Raw genomic sequence first — 7,515 nt, 5'->3', positions numbered from 1 at the left:
CTGCCCCTTGTTGCGTCTCCTCCTCCGAAAGATCATTGCTCTTGATTATCTTTTTCTCTCTTCAAAAAAGTACTCAAGTCTCTCTTATCTTTGAAAATAAATCACTCCAGTGATCTTATTCCTTGTTCCTTATTCCTACCTAGCTCCTTTTCTGTTCTTAGAAACAGCCTTCTTGAAAGACATGTTCTACACTTGCTGACTGTAACAGGAAGGAAAATTGTCCCCTAAAGATGTCTGTGCCCTAATCTTCAGGATGGGTGGATATGTTATTTTACATTAAGGTTGGCAAAGGAATTAAGTTTGCAAATCAGTTAACCTTAAGATAAGTAGATTGTACTGTATTATCCCTGCGGACCTGTGTAATCACAATAAAGTCAGAGACAGAATGATGTGATATGATAAGGACTCAGTAGCTATTCTTGGTTTTGAAGATGGAAGGGGACCATGAGCTAAGAAATTCAGGCAGCTTCAAGAAGCTGGAGAAGGCAAGATGATTCCCTAGAGCTTCAGAAAGGAATTTGCCTACCCACACTGGGGAGGGAGCTCTGCTTTTCTCAGTCTACCAGTTCAAATGTTAATCTCATCCAAAAGTGACCTCACAGACACATCCCTAACACTTGACCATATATCTGGGCACCCTGTGGCTCAGTCAAGTTGACACATAAAATTAACTATCATGAAAATCAAGGTCATTGACACTTATTTTGTTGCTACATCCAATCAATAATTGTTAGTCTTTATCCTGCTTGGCTCCTCATTAGCAGCTATCTTTCTATGCTTCTCTAGTCTCATTTGTAAACGTCATTTTTGATTCTTTAATACCGTATTCCAGCGTAAAAGCCTACATTAAGTCTTTTTTTTCTTTCTCCATGAACTTCATACCTACTGTTTCCTTTGCTTGAAACATCCCCTCTAACCTCAATTTCTAATCAACTATCCTTCATCTGTGTAATTCTTACCAACTCTTCAACTGTTTGTTGAAGTGTAAGCTCCTTGAGACAAATGATTTTGTCTCTTACATTTCTGATACCAGCACTGTCGTGAACTTAGTTGTTGAATAAATGGGAAAATATTGGCAAACAAGTTTCATTCTGGGAAGAAATAAAAGGAAACTTAAGTAGCATATAGCGAACTAGATCAGGTAAATAATAGTATCACAATAATATGGTAGGCAATTCCCAGAATTATTTGGATCAGTAATTTTCTTTGGCCTTAAGGATAAGTGGATTATTGAGCATATTCAGGAATATTATTAGAAAGAAAAGAGAAGACACCTTGTTTTTTAATCTGAAACCATGGACATTCAAGAGAAAAGGAAACACTTCATTCTTTTAACAGCTTTATTAAGATATAACTCATTTATTATACTATTCATACATTATAGTGTTACATTTATATATTCATAGATACATGAAAGCATCACCACAGTCAATTTTAGATCATTTTTAATCACTTTGAAAATGCCTCCCATTCCCTTTAGCTATCATATTTCATCTTCCATTCTTACCAGCCCTAAGCAAATACTTCCTATATCTACAATTTCTCCATACTGGACTTTCATATGAATGACATCATATAAATAGGTGGTCTTCTGTGATTGCCTACTTTCACTTAAGCATAATGTTCTGAAGGTCCATTCATGTTGTAGTGTGTATCAATACTTCATTTCTTTTGATGGCCAAATAATACCCTATTTTATGGATATACTTCACATTTTGTTTATTCATTCCTCAGCTGATAAATGTTTGGGTTGTTTTTATCTTTTGCTATTATGAATAATGCTACTATAAACATTTGTGTATATGCTTTCTTCATTTCTGTTGGGTATATACCAGGAAGCAGAATATAATGGGTCACATAGCAACCCTGTGTTTAATTGCTTGAGCAACTACAATTGTTTTCAAAAGCAATGGTACCATTTTGCATTGCCACCAGCAGTATATGAGAGTTCTGATTTTTCCAACATTAGTTCTTATTTCTTTCCAATGCTAGTTATTACTTAAATTTTCATTTAGTCATCCTAGAAGGTATGCAGTTATTTTTCATTATGGTTTTGCATCTTATTTCCTCTAGACTGATTAATAATGTTGAGCATCTTTTCATGAGCTCATTGGCCATTTGTATACCTTCCCTGGAGAAATATCTATTCAGATCTTTTTCCTATTTGTAAATTGGGTTATGTTTGATTTTGAGTTATAAGAGTTCTTTAGATATTCTGAATATAAGTCCCTTATACAAGTTCATTAGATATATGATCTGCAAATATATTTTTTCCATTCTATGAATTGTTTTTTTTCACTTTCTTGATGGTGTCCTTGAAGCACAGAAGTTTTAAATTTTAAGTCCAATTTATCTAGTTTTTCTTTTGTTGCTCATGCTTTTAGTGTGATATCTGAGAACACTTCATTGAATTCAAGGTCATGAAGATTTATTCCTATATTTTCTTCTAATAATGTTGTAGTTTTACCTCTTTTGTCTTTGATCCATTTTGAGTTAATTTTAATAAATGCTGTAAGTTAGAATTCAGCATTTTGCATATGGATATTCAATTATTTCAGAACCATTTGTTGAAAAGATTATTTATAGATATAAGGATTTATTTCTGAACTCTCAATTCTGTTACATTGGCTTATATTGTAAATCGTTTTGAAAAGTACCACACCATTGTGATTATCATTACTTTGTACTAACTTTTGAAACTTGAAAGTATGATTCCTCCTACTTTATTTTTCCTTTTCAATGTTGTTTTTGTATTTGAGTTCTCTTAGAATTTCATGTAGATTTTAGAAGTAGCTTGTAAATTACTATGAAGATGTCAGTTGGAATTCTGAGGGGGATTGCATTGAATTTATAGATTAACTGGGGAGCATTGACATCCTAACTCTGTTAAAATTTCCAATTTATGAATATGGAATGTTTCTCCATTTATTTATAGCTTCTTTATTTTTTTCTATAGTATTTTATAGTATTTTATTTTTTGATGCTATTGTCAATGATATTTTCTCTGCACTTTAATATTGTTTATTGTGTTTAGAAATATAATTAATTTTTGTATTTTCATTTTGAATCCTGAAATACACTAAATTCCTTTTTAGTTCTATTTTTATGAATACTTAATATTAATTATATAGAGTATCATTGTAATCTGTGACATTTTTACCTCTTTATTTCCAATCTTGATATCTTTTATCTCTTTTTATTTTTTGATTACTTCTAATATTATAGTAAAAGTTATGAGAGTGAACAACTGTATTTTAATCTTACAGAAAAGCATTCAGTCTTTCACCATTATTAAAATGATTTTAGCTGTGAACTTTTTGTATATGTCCTTTATCATGTTGAGAAAGTTCTCTTATACTTTTAATCTACTGAGTGGTCTTGTCATGAGATGGTATTGGATTCTTTAATCAAATGCTTTTCTTTGTCTCTTGAGATGATCACTGATTTTTATTTTCTATTCTATTAGTATGATGTATTAATTTATTTTTGGATATTAATCAACTTTGCACTGATGGAATAAATTTCACTTGGTCACAGTTTATAATTCTAATTATGAACTATTGAATTTAGTTTGCTAGTATTTTATTGATAATTTTTTTCATTAATATTTCAAGAACTTTTTATCTGTACTTTTTGGTTTTCATAATATTGTTGGTTTGGGTACCAGGGTAAAACTGGCCTTATAAAATGGACTAGGAAGTAGTTTCTCCTCTTCTATACTTTTTGAAGAGTTTGTGAGGAATTAGTATTAATTCTTTAAAAAACTTAAAAAAAAATTCACTAATAAAGTCATCTGGGCCTGGGCTTTTCTTTGTGGGCTATTTTTGATTACTAATTTAGTCTCTTTAGTTGTTATAACTCTATTTATATTGCGTATTTCTTCTTTAGTTTTAGTAATTTGAGTCTTTCTAAGAATTATCCATTTTACCTAAGTTATCTAATTAGTTGGCATAAAATTATTCATACCATTTCTTTGTAATCCTTTTTATTTCTGTAGTGTTGGTTGTAATGTTCCCTCTTTTATTTCTCTTGACTGTGATGTCTTGTGCCATGTTATGATACAGCAAGAAGGCTATTATCAGGAGTGGCTCCTTCATCTTAGATTTTCCAGTCTCCAGAACGATGAGTCATTTAATTTCTGTTCTTTATAAATTAACCAGTCTTAGGTATTCTGTTATAAAAGTATAATATGGATTAAGAGATCTTCTAAGTAACATTTGGCAATGTCTGAGGATGGTTTTGGTTATTACACTTGAAAGAGTTATTAGCATCTAGTGCATAGAGACCAGTGATGCTCCTAAATATCCTATAAGTCATAGGGAAGACCTCCAAAACATACCATTATTTGGTTCCAAATGTCAATAGCCCAATGGCAAGAAACCTCAAGCTGTATGTGGGTGACCCTGTGGTTACAGAATAAGGCCTATCTTAAATAAGGATGTATCTGTCTGACCTAGAAAAAGTAAGTAGAAAAAAATGTAAATTGTGAGTAGGTTTGGCTTTATACTTATAATCATATTTTTAAAGCAGCCATTAGTACAAAATAAAAATTCCATATTTCCATTTTTCCACAAGATGATTTAATAATAGTAAAAACACTGGGCAAAAGGAAAGCATAGATTTAGATTTTCATAATAAAAATATGTAAAAATTTATAAGCAAAAATTAAAAATCAACATGTGTATTAGAAAATATAAAAGTTATTTGCTTAGAGAGAAGAAGAACTTTTAGCTCAAATCAGGGGAATCAATGATAAAGAAGAAGATATGTGTTTTGGTAAGCTAAAGAGTAGAGCTTTTACAGTTCAAAAGACAAATGAGCAACCACCCATAGCAAACACAATGTGGACGATATTGAGAAAGAAAACTTCTACCAAGTTATGCTGCCAATCACACTTCCTGAAAATAACCACATGTTGATGTTTTGTGTTCTTTCAGAAAAAAAAAAGACAGTGTAAATTATTTGAAGGTAAAGGTACTATGAAGATGGGTTTGTGTGATTTCAAGGAAAGATATTTCCATTTCTGTTTAATAAGAGAATCATTGCCAAGGATAATTTAGATAGCATTTTTGACTTTTTATTATGCTACAGTGAAAAGCAATTCCTGTCTATTTCACTATTTTCCATCAGCTACATTCCCCCAAACAGAATGTTTGTTTTAAGCAATTATAACATTAGGATGTCATTAGTAGTTTGATAATTTTGGTTTCTCTGAGTTTTCAATAAGGCCCTCGTCAGATGTGGCTCCTTAATCTTGGATTTTCCAGCCCCCAGAACCATGAGGGGGTTCTGTTTCTGTTTTATTTCTGTTTTTATTTCTGTTTTATTTCTGTTTTCTGTAAATTAATGAGTCTTAGGTATTCTGTTATAACTGTACAACAGAAATCTGATTCACTCCTCCACCTATCCTGAGAAGGGCATTAACATAATTGCAGGAAAAGGACAATTGTCATTTCTAAACTGCATCTCTGGTGCATTCATCTTAGTCAAACTTCACAAGCTCCTTAGAGAATTGTTCAAGCAATGGAGACTTACAGTTACACTTTGTGAAGCTGAACAGTCAATGGGCATGTAGATGATGAGAATTTAGCAAACCATTAGCACACATCTACTTTGTTCCTTGGAGAATAACTTCTCATAAAAGTGGACCTCATGTTTTCTGGGCTACATCTTACTGCAGAACACCTCAGGAGCAGGCATCATTGGCAAGATTTCCAGTAGAATACAGCATTCTCAGAACTTTTCAAATAGCTCTTCCTCAGTCTTACATATGCTAAAGAGCCATGAATTTTATGGGATTCTTTTTTATGATAGACCACTAATCATTCTTGATCCCATGATAAATTTAAATACTAACTAATCTACTTTGAATAGGGATTAAGCTTCAATGTAGAGGAAAGTATTCATTAGGATTCATTATATCAATTTGTAATTTGAATGATGCCTCTTCTAAGTAAAGTACTGCAGTTACTAGTGATTGTTAACTGGGAGCTTAAACATCCTATTCCTAATTAATGAAAAGAGTGATAAAATCTATAAGAACTGTGGTAATAACTGTCCCTCCATTTCCTTTAGCTTCTTGAACTATCTGGATGTTATTATTTTTAAAAGTAACATTGCCAAAATAGAATAATCACCATGGATGAAGGGAAAAAAAGAATGCACAAACTCAAGTTTCTTATGCCAAGGATAATTTGATGTGCATGAAAAATGGAATACATATTAGAGACTTCCTTATTTTGATCTATGCTTTATTCATGTTGGACTCAATATTGTCAAATTATTTTACAAATTCCACATAGAAATCAGATCAGATAATCATCTATCACTATATTAAATGTTTTCCATATCTGGAATGGAAACATCTAACATCACTGAGCTACAGCTGAGTAATAGCTCCCAAACCTGAGATATTTTATTCCAAGTAATTGCCACTATAGTTATATGATGGTTACGTGGTTTAATTTTTGACTTTAACATGCTTAAGCTATGGAATGAGAGTAAATTAGACATTCCTCTTTCTCTCCCACTTAAAAAATAAGAACTTCTGTAAGTAAGCAGAACTGAACTAAGAACATGAAATGTTCTGGGGCTTCAGGGCCTACAAATGTATTTCACCAATGTAGGATACTCACAGCTCAAATGCAGCAAATTGTCCTTAAATTTTAATTGCATATTTGTATTAGATGTCATAAATTTTGATATTCAGAATTTTAATTCTGTTTAATTTTATGGCTTTTGGTAAGAGCAATTTTGTTATCAAGATTGATAGTGTATAGGGCGGTCCCTGTGGCTCAAAGGAGTAAGGCGCCGGCCCCATATACTGGAGGTGGCGGGTTCAAAACCCAGCCCGCCCCCCTAAAAAAAAGCTGCAGAAAAAAAAAAAAAGATTGATAGTGTATAATAAAAGAGAATCTTGCACAGCACTTGAGGTGTGCTAGGTAGGCACTGTGCAGGTGTTCTATGCAAATTAACTCATCGAATTCCTACAACAGACTTATAGTACAAGTACTATTAGAAATATCATTTCATAAGTGATAAATATGAGGCTCAGTGAGGTGAAACAATTTTCCCAGGGCCACACAGAAGATCACCAAGGGTGCAGGGATTCAAACCTGGGTAATGCACACCAGAGTCTGCACTCCTATCCACTCCACTGGATGTGCCGCCTTGTGGAATGCTCTGTGTCTTGGCAATTGTGTCCTCCAAATGATATATTCCTTACATATTTTGGTATTTTTTTTCTTGTTTCCATAACAGAATAATATCCTAGTCCCTCTTTTTCTGATCATGATTAATTTTTTGAAATTCTGCATCTTGAAAGAAGCCCAATCTATTCTCATGACTCCAAAACTGTTCTTATGAAAGATTCTACCAGGTGGACCGATGTGGTGATGTCATGCTCTCCCGGGTCCCTAAGCCGTGCGCGCCAGGCGAGGGACGGGGCATTCCTTAGCGAATGGGCCCGCTCTTCTCGTTCTGCCTGCGCCCTCCCCGCCTCCCCTCCTCGCCCGC

This window comes from Otolemur garnettii, unplaced genomic scaffold (genome assembly GCF_000181295.1).
Source record: "Otolemur garnettii isolate 467f Iridium unplaced genomic scaffold, OtoGar3 scaffold00006, whole genome shotgun sequence".
NCBI classification, from domain to species: domain Eukaryota; kingdom Metazoa; phylum Chordata; class Mammalia; order Primates; family Galagidae; genus Otolemur; species Otolemur garnettii.
The sequence above is the reverse complement of the archived record's forward strand: the minus strand, read 5'-3'. Positions refer to the sequence as shown.